Consider the following 14100-nt stretch of genomic DNA (forward strand, 5'->3'; position numbering starts at 1 on the left):
CAATTCTGAAATTCATTAGCCTTATAGAAATTTACTAAACCTGAATTACAGAGTGAAATCAAGAAGCATTTTTTTTCCTTTTTTCTTTTCTTTCTTTCTTTTTTCTCTTTTTTCTTTTTTTTTTTTTGACACGGGGTCTTGCTCTGTCACCCAGACTGGAGTACAATGGCAAGATTACGGCTCACTGCAGTCTCAATGGCTCAGGCTCCAGTGATCCTCTGACCTCAGCCTCCTGAATAGCTGGGGTCACAGGCATGCACCACCAAACCCGGGTATTTCTTTTAATTATTTGTAGAGACGGGGTCTCATTACGTTGCCTAGGCTGGTCCTGAGCTCCTGGCCTCAAGTAATCCTCCTGCTTTGGCCTCCCAAAGTGCTGGAAATATAGGCATAAGCCACTACACCTGGCCTCAAGAAGTAATTTTAAATAATGTTTTTCATAAGAAGTTGAGCCACGTTACCGAAATGATGACATGCTGAATGGTGCATTGCAGCATTGCATAGTGAAATTGAGGGGACTTGACTAAGTTGGGAGCTGGCAAACCCCTTGCCACCACCACAGCCTTTGCAGATAAAGTCTTTGCCTTGCTTCCCCATCCCCTAATGGCAAAATGAATTGCTATGAGAAAAAGGAATTTTGCACCATCAGCACCAAATCTGAGGTTTTGCAAGTGATCACCAATGTGGAGAGCATGGTCAGGACTATGTGTTTATTTTTATTTTTATTTTGCATCCAGCGTGCTCAGAAAAACTAAAGGAAAAAAAATGGAAGGATGAACATTTTAAAATACAACAAAGCTTCATCATCCTCCAGCCAACGTTTTGGTTCCAGCTGTCTTCTAGCATTGCACAGCTTGAGATATTTGTTGCTTGTGTTCCTGCAGCATTGAAGCCCCTGCTCCCACACCCAGCCCCTGTCATTTCCTGTTTTCAGATCTCCACCTTCTGCCCTGCATGTTGGGGAGGGGTCAATGGCCAGAACAGACTGGCAGCTCTCTGCTATTGTAGGATCCCTGCTGTTGTGCTCGAACCTGTATATAAGACAAACAGTCATTCTTGGGAGTGGCCAGACATTATCTAGAGAATTCCAACCACTCAGCTGAAGACAAAGTCACTCACCTGGAGTATTTAGAGGAGAACTCCAGGCATCTTTAAGCAGGTGCAGGTCAGAGACACAGCCCTTGAAGATTACCATCCAAGATACAGCTAAGAGCTCAAAGTGAATTCTTAGATTCAGTAAGCCATGGCACATCATGTGTTTTGGAAGAGCAAAAAGGATGTCAAGATGTACTCCTTTATAGTGGGCTTTGGAACGCTGGATAGGCCAGGGCTTGGCTCTCAACTCTGTCCCTCCTTGTTTTGTGTCTTTGGGCAAATTACTTAAACTCTGAGCTTCAATGTGTTTATCCACAAAATAGGGATTAGCCCTATTTCACAGAGTTGCCATGAGGATTTATTGAGATAATGTATGTAAATGCCTACACATTGTAGGTATTCAATTAATAATTGTTACCATCATTATCCATATCATCTATATTTCCTGTCAAGGAAACTGGCATACCAGCTAAGCCAGCAAGCACGTGCAAATAGTTCTAGGACCCGTTTAGAGTATATGATAAAGTAGAAAAAGAATCTTGAGGCCAGACTTCCTAGATAAGCTTCCAGTTGAGATTGTACCAGTTTCCACCTTTCTATCTACAAGAGGCAAGATAGTGGTTAAAGGCCCTGAGACAGACTTTCCTCCAGTTCAATCCCAGCTTTAGCACTTATGGCTGGAGCCCTTGGGCAAGTCACTTAAAACTCTCTGAACCTTGGTTTCCTGAAATGTAAACTAGAGCTATCAAGAGTACTGACCTCCTATGCTTGTTTTGAGGAATAAATGTAATTATGCATAAAAATCGCATGGTCTAATGCCTGGCATATCATAAATGCTCAACAAAGGTTATGAGCACCTCATCATCAACTAAAGTTGCTAATACTTTTGAGGACTCTCGGGCCCTTTGTTTCTTCTACAGTTTGACAAGATACATTCCCATTGCCAGCTCTGTGACAGGCTGTCTTTGTAACCTGGCTTCTGTGTACAACAGCATACATGTATGCTTCTGCTCCAGTTGGGCAGTCGATAAGCCTGCAGCCTTTGCTGCGTTGATATGCCCTTATGCCACAGGTATTCCTTTGTTGTTTCTGTTTTATCTACAGGTTTTTATTTTTGTTGTTGTTGTTTGTTTTTTTGTTTCTGTTTTTGTTTTTTTCTTTTTTTTTGAGACGGAATCTCACTCTGTCACCAGGCTGGAGTGCAGTGGCGCCATCTCAGCTCACTGCAACCTCCGCCTCCCAGGTTCAAGAGATTCTCCTGATTCAGCCTCCCGAGTAGCTGGAACTACAGGTGTGCACCACCACGCCCAGCTAATGTTTATAATTTTAGTAGAGATGGGGTTTCACCATGTTGACCAGGATGGTCTTGATCTCTTGACCTTGTGGACCTTGTGATCCGCCCAATTTGGCCTCCCAAAGTGAGCCACTGCACCTGGACTTTTTTTTTTTTTTTAGACAGAGTTTTGCTCTTGTTGCCCAGGCTGGAGTGTAGTGGCACAATCTCGGCTCACTGCAACTTCTGCCTCCTGGGTTCAAGCAATTCTCCTGCCTCAGCCTCCCAAGTAGCTGGGAGTATGGGATTACAGGCGCCTGCCAGCACAACAGGCTAATTTTTTGTACTTTTAGTAGAGATGGGTTTTCATCATGTTGGCCAGGCTGGTCTCGAACTTCCGATCTCAGGTGATCCACCTGCCTCGGCCTCCCAAAGTGCTGGGATTACAGACGTGAGCCACGATACCCAGCCCTGTCTACAAGTTTTAAAAAGCATGAATATCTTGGGGCAACCCACCTCTGAGAAGGCTCGAAAAATGCTATAATTAGCTTGTGGCCAGAGTAGAGGGCAACAGTGAACTACCTGGCATTGAAGTCCTACCATGTTCCCATTGTGGGGCCAGCTGCCTTCACATTCTGTCTTTTCGGAAATCCTCATAATAGCCTCAGAAGGTAGGTGTATTGATTTCCTAGGGCAGCTGTAACAAATTCTCACAAATTACGTGGTTGAAAACAATAGCAATTTGTTCTCTCACAGTTCAGGAGTCCTGAAGTCTGAAATTACAGATGGCAGGGTTGGTTCCTTCTGGAGGCTTTGAGGGAGAATCCATTCCATCCCTTTCTCCTAGCTTCTAGTGGTTGCTAGCAATGTTTAACATTTCTTGGCTTGTAAATGAATCATTCCAATTTCTGCCTCCAGATTCACATGGAGTTTCCTCTGTGTATATATCTGTATGCCCTCTCTTCCCCTCATAAAGACACCAGTCATTGGATTTGGGGTCCACTCTCACCCAGTATGATCTTATCTTAACAAATTATATCCGCAAAGATCCTATTTCCAAATGTTACATTCTGAGGTTCCGGGTGGACATGAATTTTGGGGCGGGGCACTATTTGACTCACTTCAGTACTTATTATACCCATTTAACAGATGAGGACCCTGAGTCTCAGGGAGGAGAAAATCCTTTGCATAAGCATCACACAATCAGTTTGTGATACCCAAGGATTCACAAACCCTGACCTTCTTTTCTCTAGATTTGTGTACTTCCCACCATATCACTTTACCACATATAAACAAATGTAGAACAAAGAGTCTAAAAACTATGGCAGCAAAACAGTCAACAGCAGGCAGCCCTGGGATCAAAGAGGGTCTCTGGAGGGTAAACAGGATGAAGCAGAGCCTTTGCAAGCAAATGGCGATCCCTTCCTTGTTTCTGGTTCTCAGACTTCATCCTGTTTGCATAATCAGTATTACTTATTGGCTCTCAACCACCCGGCTCTGTTCCTGGGATTCCACAGTCGGGCAGAGAGATTCTTCATAAATGAGAGAAGGTAGTAGTCAGTTTCTTTTGCATTAAGAGAAGGAGCACATTTCTTTGCACAAAGTAAAATACCCTCCCATGACTCCCCACTGCTCCCCGTATCCCTGCTGGCTTATGCTTATTGTGCATCCCAGTGGTGCATGGAGAAATTCCACGCTTTCCTTCTCCTGCAGACGTTCCTTCCTGGCATTCAGAGCCATAAAAGCAGTGGACGGAAACAGGTGACCAGCCCTCAGCTGCTCCCAGAGTCTGGCTGCCTAAACTTTTCCCAGAGCGTGGTCCAGCAGTGCTGCTCCAGGGTGGGCTTGGGAGAGCAGAGCTGTGGGCAAGAGAGGTGCGAGTCCATGTGGTTCCCCTGGTTCTGGCTAAAGGCCGGGGCTGGGACAGAATCACAGTCAGAACCAGGGTCAGGTCCTCAGTGTCAAGGGCAAATATCGTTTGCTTCAAACCACAAGTGCACCTCTTGGTACCATGCTCAGAATCCCTTGTAGAGAGTGGCATCCGTTTGCTGCATGAGATGGGAGAAAAATTAGTGGCCCTGGCTTGAGTCTTCATTGCCCCTTGGCTGCCCGCCGTGTCCTGTTTCTCATTAGGCCAGTGTCCCCAGTGCCTGTCCTGATCCAGAATTACCACTTAACCCTAGTGGAGCAGGACTCTCAGACTGACCATCTGGACTTTCCTCGAGTTCTCTTTTCCTGCCAGAGTGTGTCAGAGTGAATTGGATTAGAGTTCTGTTTGCTGCACAGCCTGGCTACACATGAGGCTTTGTGCTTTTGAAGAAACTTGAGACAAGACTATTCACGAGTTCCCAGAGTGGGTGGCAATTCACAGTGATGCTGATATCCACGATGGTGGGGTGGTTCTGTGCAGGGATCTCTAAACCTTTTAGAACCTTCCACCAGTTTCCCTGCAATCAATAGGTAGCTGATTCCATCAGATCAAACCGTTTTCCTGTTGGAAACTGGTAGGTCCTTTTGTTAAGTGTTCTTAGAACTCACCAATGATTTCATCGAAAAAGCATCTCTGATGGTTTTTCTTTCTCCTCTGGCATTGTGAACATTGTCTTGGAGAAGTGAAGGTTTGCCATGTAACACCTGCCTTTGAGCAGGGAAGAGCATGGTGGGTAAATCTACGAGAGAGACCTGTTCTGTTCCCTGGACTCAGCTCCCATAGAGTCCACCACTGACCTTAGACCCTCAGGCTCCACCGGATGGATAGGAATTAAGTAACAGAAGGGTAGGAATCCCATACATAATCAGTATGGAATTTGGGATTGCCTAAGTGCAGAGTTACATTCTGTTCCAAGCCCCAGCATTCACTTTAAACATTAATAAGAGATATGGTGCTTTTTGCCTGTGGAAGACTAGATTAAACAAACCCAAAATATTATTTTTAAAACTTTACTCAAAATTTTAAAATACTAAAAGAAAAAATGGGACTCAAATTTAATGAACGCGCGTGTGTGTGTATGTGTGTGTGTGTGTGTGCGCGCGTGCACACACGCGCACCTTGTAGGTAGGTGAAGAGATTACTAGATTCACTCTCCTGTACATTTAAGTTAAATGGAACCAAAAAAGTGAACATCGCTTAGAATAATGGATAAGCCGGCCTCCTATTTTTTGTTCTCTACTTGACTGATCAGTCCTTGGGAAATTCTTCAGTGGGATTTTCCTATGACATATTCTGTCTGTGACATAGTTCATGAAATTCTACGACATTTGATTCCCAAGGGGGAATCTGGTTACTCACAGCGTGTTTCACAACTTTTCTGGGAATAGGCAGCTCTTGGAAGGAAAATGTCTATGTATAGCAGTGAGCCAATAACTTATCTTCAGTGAAAACGGAAGGTGATATTGTCATACAGCTGTGTAGAGTGAGAGTACTCCTAAACAGATAATAAATTACAGCCAGAAAGCAAAACCTCCTCAAGAGATGGCCAAGTTTTGGTACACATTTGTTCACTGTGGCTCTATTAAAGACCTCACTTTTTAATATGTGGATGGAAAATGGAGATCAGGGGTGCTGTAAAACGTAACAAGTAGATGAGCCCTGGCCATTTAAAAGTCTAAATGTATTTAAAGCTTGAATTTGTAACTTTTTAATTTATGTATGATACTCTCAATCCTTGCTTTTCCAATTACAATACTAATACATGCTCAGTAATATGCATCTTTGTTTGTTTGTTTTTGTTTTGTTTTTGTTTCTTGTTTGTTTGCCTTTTGAGACAGGGTCTCACTCTGTTGCCCAGACTGGAGTGCAGTGATGTGATCACAGCTCACTGCAGCCTCAACCTCCCAGGCTCATGTAATCCTCCTGCCTCAGCGTCCCAAGTAGCTGGGACTATAGGTTCATGCCACCATGCCCGGTTCACTTTTTAAAATTATTTTTTGTAGAGATGGGGTCTCACTGTGTTGCCCAGGCTGGTCTTGAACTCCTGGGCTCAAGCTATCTTCCCACCTCAGCCTCCCCAAGTGCTGGGATTACAGACATGAGCCACTGTACCCTGCCAGTAATCCACATCTCTATGAAATAAAAACTATGGACTCCACTTCAGCTTTTCATCACCCCTTTAGCACTGAGTTTCCCCCATTCCTATTCTCCAGGGTTAACCACTGTCTTTGTCTAATTTCTGCTGCTAAGAGAGGATACCTGAGTCTGAGTAATTTATAAAGAACAGAGATTTAGTTCTTACATTTCTGGAGGCTGTCTCATCCCATAGAAGAAGGTCAGAGGGCAAAAGAGCATACAACCTGTGAGAGACAAGAGAGGGCCAGTCTTACTTTGATAATGAATCCATTCCTGGGTTGACCATTGGTGAGGTCAGAGCCCTCATGACCTTATCGCCTCTTCAAGGTTCCACCTTTCAACACTGTTGTATTTGGGATTAAGTTTCCAACACATGAATTTTGGGAGACACATTAAAACCACAGCAGCCACAGATAAGCTATATATATATAGAGAGAGAGACAGAACTATAGAGAGAAGGCAAACTATATATATAGAATAAAGTATATATATATAGTGTAAGATATATATATATGTATGTGTTGTTGTGTGTGTGTGTGTGTGTTGTTGTGTGTGTGTGTAGTTCTACTTCCAAGAATTTATACTACAGCCATGGAGGCACATGTAGAAAATGATCTATATTCAAGGATCTCCAATGCCACAATGTTTGCAACAATAAAAGACTAGAAATAACCTAAATTAATAGGGAACTGATCTTTTTATAAAATGGAATATATATTTTATATATATTCCATGTATATATATTATATATATATTCCATGTATATATACAGAAATACACACACACACACACAAATTATATCCTTATTTTATTATTTAATTTAATTTTTGTTTTTGAGATGGAGTCTTGCCTGTCACCCAGGCTGGAGTGCAGTAGCACAATCTCAGCTCACTGCAACCTCTACCTCCCAGGTTCAAGTGATTCTCCTGCCTCTGCCTCCTAAGTAACTGGGACTACAGGAGCCCACCACCATGCCCGGCTAATTTTTTGTATTTGTAGTAGAGACAGGATTTTGCAATGTTGGCCAGGCTGGTCTCAAGCTCCTGGCCTTAAGTGATCTGCCCACCTCAGCCTCCCAAAGTGCTGGGATTACAGGTATCAGCCACTGCGCCCAGCCTTCTTGACTTTTAGAGAGTGAATTTATCTCCTCCAGGTGCCTAATCACCCATCAGGAGTGCCATATTTCCTTTTAGTGCTTTCCCACCTGTCTCTCTGTATTTTTAAATGCTTACTTCCTTTTTTCAGAAGTTAATATATGCACATATTCTAACATTGGAAAGGTGTAGAAAAGAACACAGTGAATAGAAGCTTACCTACACCTGATGTCCTACATCACAGTGAATAGAAGCTTACCTACACCTACACCTGATGTCCAGTGACCCCCTGATGTCCAGAGAAAATCTTTGTGATAGGTTGCTTATGTGTCCTTCCAGGGATAGCTTATGAATATGCAAATATATATACACGCATACCTACATATATACAAATAAAAATATATACATATAAGATTATTCATATTCATGTTTGTTAACATCAAAGGTAACATGCTCTTTATAAAATGTTCCATAGCATTTATTAGTAGATTTTGAAGATTGCTACATATAAATTTTTATAGAGCTGGGAGTTCTTCTATTCTTTTAAAGTTGTATAATATTCCATTTAATGAAAACATCAGGCCAGGCACAGTGGCTCACGCCTGTAATCCCAGCACTTTGGGAGGCCGAAGTGGGCAAATCATGAGGTCAAGAGATCGAGACCATCCTGGCCAACATGGTGAAAATCCGTCTCTACTAAAAATACAAAAATTAGCTGGGCGTGGTGGTGTGCGCCTGTAGTCCCAGCTACTCGGGAGTCTGAAGCAGGAGATTTGCTTGAACCTGGGAGGCAGAGGTTGCAGTGAGTCAAGATCGCGCCACTGCACTCCAGCCTGGTGACGGAGTGAGACTCCGTCTCAAAAAAAAAGAAAAGAAAAGAAAAGAAAATAACAGTTCCCTATTAATTTAGGTTATTTCTAGTCTTTTATTATTGCAAACATTGCAGCATTGGAGATCCTTGTGAATAGATCATTTTCTGCATGTGCCTCTATGGTTGTAGTATAAATTCTTGGAAGTATAACCACTGGGTCAAAAGCATTGTGTATTTTAAAGTTGGGTCCATATTGCCAAATTGCCATCCAACTTTATGGAGTTGGATGAGGGTACCTCTCTCATTACATGCTGATAACTAATTTATAGGTGGAAAACTTGTAATTTTTATTTTGTGTTTCTTTTTTATAAATGGGACTGAGAGTCATTTTGTATGTCTAAGAATAGTTTATATTTCTTTTTGTGAACTGTCTATCCATATCTTTTGTCTAGTTTTATGTTTGGGTTGTTGACCTTTTTTATTGATTGCAAGTGTCCTTTATATTTTAACACCATCAAGCCATTATAATAACGTGCGTTGTGAATATTTTCCCAGTTTATTTCTATTTGAACCACCATTGGTTGAATCATTTTACTGTATGACAAGCCCTGTGGTGAGCATGTCATGTTTTACAACTGCTCCCTAAGTTAGCAGTGGTATTATGCCATTTTACAGAGAAGGGCCCCAGGTCTGTCGGATGCCAAAGTTGATTCTTGACTTGAACTGTACACCCCTTTTGCACATACCTATTTATATAGCATCATTTCAGGTTGTCATGCAATTATGATAAATATCCTTTCCACAGGCTGCATAGCATTCTGTTAGTTATACAAATCAAAATTTTCAAATGCTGATACTTAGACTACACATTTTCATCACCTGTAGGTTTTCACAGTTATAAATAAGATTGTGATACATGTCTTCTAAAAGTCTGTCCTCCCCAATGCAACAAGATGGTGCCATTGCTCCTGCAGGAGATAAGATATCATGCCTGAGGCAGACAGCAGAGTCATCTCTTGAGTCGAAGATCCTTGACGGGGGAACTCAACAGACTTGGGGTAGAAATGGGGTGCATATCAGGGGATGGGGACATTTTATTGGCCTGCTAGACTTCTCAGTGCCTTTCCCTTAAATGTCACCAGTAGCTTCACCTGGTTCTGGAATGAAATACAACACACATTAGGGCTTCAGACCCCCTTCTCTCTGAAAGCCTGCCCTTTTTTTTGAGACGGAGTCTTGCTCTGTTGCCCAGGCTAGAGTGCAGTGGTGAGATCTTGGCTCACTGCAACCTCTGCCTCCTGGATTCAAGAGATTCTCCTGCCTCAGCCTCCCGAGTAGCTGGGATTATAGGCATGCACCGCTATACCCGGCTAATTTTTCTATTTTTTAGTAGAGATGAGGTTTCACCATGTTGGCCAGGCTGGTCTTGAACTCCTGACCTCAGGTGATTTGCCTGGCTTGGCTTCCCAAAGTGCTGGGATTACAGGCATAAGCCACTGTGCCCGGGCCGAAAGCCTGCTTTTTGAGCGGCAATATTGGAGACAGTTGTAGGAAACACTGAAAGACTGCAGGATGCAGTGGGGAGGGCGAAGGCCAGGAGTTGACAACTATTTAATTTTTTGTATAAAATAGTATTTCAAATAATATTTCTAATGGGAATAAATGAGATCATGGTGCATGACGTACATAGCTGAGGGGTCCATATGTTTGTATGTTCTTGTGGATTCTTCTCAACCCTCTGCTCTGTAGCTTTCTGTGCCCTGAGCACTGGAGAAGCATTACCAGGTCTGGGTGTTCTTTAAGCCTTTCTAAAGAGAGTTGCTGTTTCTGTTTGCCTTTTCTCATCATTTTCCCCTTAATAAATTAAGGGCTAAGTGTGTCTTAGTTTCCCACACCTTACTCCAATCAGGGATTCCTTTGGGTAAACAAACGCCTGTCTTAAATTGTAAGTATTCCCATCTGATTTACATGTAAGTGCAAATTGTTTTAAAGACCTGGCTCTATGCTGAGATGTAGGGTCTTCTGGTGACGGGGCTTGGAGGAGGAACCTACCTGAAGGATAAGGAGGGAGAGGACAAGACTGGGCGTGTGAGGAGGAAGGGCAGTTGTGAGGCCCAGGCTTCCTTCTCTGTGTGCCTTGAATTGGGCCTTGGAGCAGCTTGAAAAGCTGCCCCAGCTTCCCTAAGCGCCAGGAAGCAGGGAGGGGAACCTTCCAGTGCCACCCTTTCCCCTGCACCTGCTACTTTGCAATTCCAGGCAATAGGCTGGCTCTTAACTGTGTTTGAAGCCAGCCTCTCTACCCTGCGGGCCTCATTCCTTCCTTAGCCCTTCAAACCTGTTTTTGGAACTTTCTGTCACACTAAGGTACTAGTGACTGCTAACTGTCACAAATGGGATAGTTACATTTAGCAGAATAAAATCCTTCTGTTAAAGAGATAAAGTTCTGACAAGGGGATTGTCTACAAGCCGCGCCTCTTTCTGGGAACTCTTAAAATCCCTCTCGGCAAAAGTATCACCTGGTTTCCAAGGCAGCTGCTGCTCCTATCCTCTTGCAGCCTTTCTTGAGACTCTGCCCACTCAAAACGAGTTCACCTTTGCCCAAAGTTCATGCTAAAACCACAGAACTTACAGAGATTAGGAGAAGTGAATTGTGAGGGTTTATGTACCTGGGATCTCATTTTACTGACCAGAAAACTAAGACCTAGAAGGGAAATGAGGCCTTCCCAAAGCTCCTAGCAGCTGGCCTACGCTTTCAAAGTCGTCTCTTGCTGCCTTACATTACAGACACTTCTTAAGGTTTTTTCTTTTTTGATCATGGCTCACTGCAGCCTTGACCTCCCAGGCTCAAGTTCCTCCTGCCTCAGCCTCCCAAGTAGCTGGACTACAGGTGCATGCCACCGAGCCTGGCTAATTTTCAAATTTTGTAGAGACAAGGTCTCACTACGTTGCCCGGGCTGGTCTCAAACTCCTGAACTCAAGTGATCGATTCTCCCGCTTCAGCCTCCCAAGGTGCTGGGATTTCACAGGTGTGAGCCACTGGTCCTGGCCTTAAGATTTTTTTCTTTTATTTGCATTAGCCCAAACGCTTCTTGGGTCTGCTCCTTCCTGAGCTGCCTGGTGCGGCTTCCATGAGCCCTGCTGCATTTTGGGGATTCATGGCTTCTAGCTAGAGCTCTGTTCCTAACCAGTGGGGTGACCCTAGGGGGTAGGTGGCTGCCATTGGCTGGGGTCTGCCCCTCTGCAGAGTGCATGATAATCCCCACTTTGCCATTAATGGGAGGATTAAATAGAAGGTATGGAAGGGTATGTGGCACAGACAAGGCACACAGTAGGCGCACCATAGATATTGGCTGCATGATGATCATAATGGTATCAATTGTCTTTAAACCCCAGTGGCTACTGGGCAACTTCATAAATTGAAGTTTACTTCCCAGTCAACCAGGACCAAGTTTCAAAATGGCTTCTTTTCCCCCAGGGCAAGCCACCCTCAGAAACTAACGAAATCAGGTTACGGCAAAACAGTGCAAATTTGTTTTCAGAAAACCCACCCCAAGCTCAGAGTCTACACTTGGAGGGTGTAGAGGTGTGAGCTGCAGCTGGATGTTACCTGCTGGATTCTACCCTGATCATTTCTCTCCAGAGACTCCACTGTCATCAAGTGTGGGATGGCTCCGTTTATGCTTTTGCAGCCTCAGGCTAGCTTGCTAGTTGTTCATGTCTCCCTCTGCCTCTGAGTATAATCCACTTTTCTGGAGTACCTAACTGTGACTTTGCCATAGAGTATTTTTCTAACCTCAACCCTATTTTTGCAGCTTGGGTTGAGGGGAGACTCAGGGAACTGTGTGAATGTGTGTTTTTGTGTGCACGCACAAATACAAATGCATGGGTGTGTATGTGTGAGTATATAGATCAGTTTGCTAGGGTTGTCATGACAAGGTATCACAAATTGGTGGGGGGAGGCTTAAACAACAGAAATTTATAGTCTCACAGTTGGGAGGCTAGAAGCACAAAATCCTCAGCAGAGTTGGTTCCTTCGGAGGGCTGTGAGGGAACGATCTGTTCCAGGCCCCTCTCCTTGGCTTATAAATAGTTGTGTTCCCTCTATGCACATCTCTGTGTCTACATTTCCTCTTATTCTAAAGACCCTAGTCATACTGCATTAGGGCCCACCCTGGTGACTTCACTTAAACGTGATTACCTCTGTAAAGACTGATCTCCAAATAAGGTCACATTCTGGGGTCCTTGGTGTTAGGAGTTCAACATAAGAACTTGTGGAGATGACTCAAGTCAACACACAACAGTATGCCTGTGTGTGGGTGGAGCATATGTGTGTTTGTGTGTGTAGCGGACTCTGGCGTCTCTGAGACGCCAGGTCATTTGCAAACCTACTCTTTGGAAAATAGTACTTTAAGAGCACATACAGTTGTCTCTTGTGAATAGGGCAGATTTAAAACCTTTCTCTTAAACAAATCTTCCCACGGGTTTGGAGGGACAGGTGTGGTAATGGAGTGGGTCCTGGGTACCCCTCTTGCATCGCTGGTCGAGGGCACCTCATAGTGGAAAGTCCTTCCCTGGTTCTTCATTCTCAAGCAGAGCAATGCCATTGGCGTGTAATTTCTGCCTCATTTTACTTTAGATGACTAAGTAACATCTTGAAGTACCTTTGACTACACAACAGAACATTCCGATTATTCCACGGGGCAACATAAATTCGGAGTTCCCTTGGAGCTCCCTGGTGACTTGATACCACCAAGTCAGTCACTGAGGAACTCCCCAATATTTCTAAATAAATTTGGAAAATTTTTTAGCATATGGAAAATGTTATTTAGATGCTGTAAATGGTTGTAAAGTCTACTTTTAGCCTCCTTTTCAAAAGAGCCTTCCTGGGCTCCATCTACTCTGATTATCCCTTCCTTGACTCGTGTGCTTGGGAGGGTCCCAGGAGGACTGCTATGCTGGCTGGTGTGCAGACCACAGGTGAACTCTGTTCCATCTTTCAGCTGCTCACCAGGACAAACTGCTCTAAAACTGACCTGAGATGAGCTGGCCCCACAGAACCATGTGTGGCGTTTGTCATCTTTTCCCCAGTTTACTGTAAATCTCAGTTCTCTTTGACCTCTAAAATCTTACTGAAAAAGTGAGTACTTCATGGTACTGAACTGACCTGGAATTCCAACTGACTTTCTAGTTCTGCCCGTTAAGTTATGCCCCAAATTTTCCAGGTCAACGTAGAGTTCCAGGGAACGAGGTGGACGGAATCTGGAGGCAGAGTTGAGCCAGCGGGTGTTATCAGGCAGGGGTCACTGATAAACACGCCAGCTCCCGGTTAGACTTAGTGTAGTGCGGGGGGCCCTATTCTGAGGTGACACTGATGTCTCTATTCAAGGCAAATGCGCATCTGTTTTCTCAATGGCAGAGGACTGTTGTTAGCCACGGGATGGTGCAGCCACTTCCTCCAGATATTCCTTGGAATTAGAGCACTCATCTCAGACTTCAGATGCATCTGTCCACTTTGGCATGGACTATAATATAGCCACTTAAAATACATCTTACAAGGGCCATTAAATAACATAAAAAGTGCTTGTGAAATGATATGAGTAAAAAAAAAGTTGGCACAGAATTGCATTTACTGTCTGGTCTCAATGATATTAAATATGTATTTCTGAGAAGATGACAATGGAATGAAATAAAATATTAACTTTTTTCTGATTGGAGGGGTAATGAATATTTTTTATTTTCTGAATGTTCTGTGGTGAGCATT

General features: G+C 43.6%; 1 protein-coding gene across 5 annotated transcripts in view; it reads left to right on the top strand.

Moving 5' to 3' along the window:
• Window positions 1–14100, top strand: part of PALM2AKAP2 (PALM2 and AKAP2 fusion) — a 546014-nt gene that overhangs the window by 484308 nt on the left and 47606 nt on the right.

Source organism: Pongo abelii, chromosome 13, assembly GCF_028885655.2.
Source record: "Pongo abelii isolate AG06213 chromosome 13, NHGRI_mPonAbe1-v2.0_pri, whole genome shotgun sequence".
Lineage (NCBI taxonomy): Eukaryota > Metazoa > Chordata > Mammalia > Primates > Hominidae > Pongo > Pongo abelii.